This window comes from Portunus trituberculatus, chromosome 40 (assembly GCF_017591435.1).
Source record: "Portunus trituberculatus isolate SZX2019 chromosome 40, ASM1759143v1, whole genome shotgun sequence".
Lineage (NCBI taxonomy): Eukaryota > Metazoa > Arthropoda > Malacostraca > Decapoda > Portunidae > Portunus > Portunus trituberculatus.
This window is the reverse complement of record NC_059294.1, coordinates 21702254-21703971: the sequence shown is the minus strand read 5'-3', so window position 1 is coordinate 21703971 and position 1718 is coordinate 21702254. Positions and strand designations below refer to the sequence as shown.

Sequence of the window (1718 nt, the reverse complement as noted above, 5' to 3'; positions counted from 1 at the left end):
CCAAACCCATAATACCAAAACAATTGTTCAGTTTACTGTCCATATCAATTTGGAACACTGCCGAACCTGTTATAATGGTCAACAATTTGAAATCATTGAAACTAGCTTTGTCAAATCCCTTGGATACTGCCAACATGAAAAACCTCATAGTACCAATAAACGCACTTACAATTCACTACAAGCACACAGTATGCACCAATACTGACACCACACCACAAAACACACCATACACAACTGACACACACACAAACAACTTAAATCACTCAAAACTAACCCAAAACACCCTGCAACACCTCAAAATATAAAAAGCTCACCCAAAACACATTACAGACACCCAAGTTACCAATATCATCCCTAGACACACACACACACACACACACACACACACACACACACACACACACACACATGTAGTGAACACCACTACACTACACTAGAGAGAGAGAGAGAGAGAGAGAGAGAGAGAGAGAGAGAGAGAGAGAGAGAGAGAGAGAGAGAGAGAGAGAGAGAGAGAGAGAGAGAGAGAGAGAGAGAGAGAGAGAGAGAGAGCAAACAAATCTTAACAGAAAAACAAGAACAACAACAACAAAAACCACAATTTCCTTTACTCCTATATCCAGGGCAGAACACGGAGACACAGGCTTGCCCGACTTTAGTGAACAGCGGCGGGCAGTCAGTGTGGTGCAAGGTGTAGGTAATCTGCGCCGTGAATTGACCGCCCACAGCCTCCGCCACGTCCACCTCATTCTGCCTGTCGTCACCTGGGAACGAAGCGGGTAATCAATGATAAAGGACACTTGTTATAAGGGCCCACTGACACTGAGCTAGCCTGTTGAGGGCCTCAAAACATACTCAAAAATCCTTGTATAGGCCCAATTCACTCTTACACACACCCACGACAAACCACACATACCCAAACCCTCTTAAAATCTCAATAACATTCCAGAACACACTAAGAAAACACAGAACAGGTTAAAATACCTCCAAACTCACTAGAAACACCCAATATTTAATTAAATATCCCCCACACACACCCAAAAGACCACTAAACCCCCCACCACTTATAACACTCATAATAATACCAAATCCCACTCAGAACACCAACCAATCCTCAAAGTTCTCCCAAACCACACTCAAAACATACTAATACACTTACCTAAATATTACACCTTGGCTTCTTCTACTATTCCACCTTTATTTCTCATTTTTTCTTCATTCTTCTCCATTATTACTCCTTCTTCTTCCTCCTCCTCCTTCCATCCACACGTCTGAGCCTAGAAACACATCAAAACACTAGATATTAGGCAAAATATTTAGGAAAAGGAGGGTGACTTAAGTATTATGGCTTTGCTGCTGCTCCTCTTCCTCCTCCATTTCTCCTCTCTTCCTCTTTATCCTCCTTTATTTCAACTTTCTTCCTCTTTCTGCTACAATTATCTAAACATCTGAACCTAGAAACCCACGAAAACACGTAGAAATCACTAGATATTAGGCAAAATATCGACGAACTGTGGATTTGGAAAATTGGCGCCAGCCACTACCTGGGTGGGCTGTGGTCATCCGAGAGAGAACGGGAACGGGGCTGACTCGGCTAAATTACGTAAATCATTTCATTTCAAAATGACTTTTACAAAAACGAGGCCACGGCCAAATGCTTGTTATTTTATGACGTGATAAATACTTAAACTAATTTTCAAAATATCAAAATATCTCCAGCT

At 41.7% G+C, this 1718-nt stretch overlaps 1 long non-coding RNA gene across 1 annotated transcript in view; it reads right to left on the bottom strand.

Moving 5' to 3' along the window:
* Positions 1-1216, bottom strand: part of LOC123515948 — a 16377-nt gene extending 15161 nt beyond the window's left edge. The window contains exon 1 of the long non-coding RNA XR_006678025.1: positions 1157-1216. This is a non-coding gene — a long non-coding RNA (uncharacterized LOC123515948). The remainder of the gene's footprint in view (positions 1-1156) is intronic.
* Between the last annotated feature and the right edge of the window lie 502 nt (positions 1217-1718).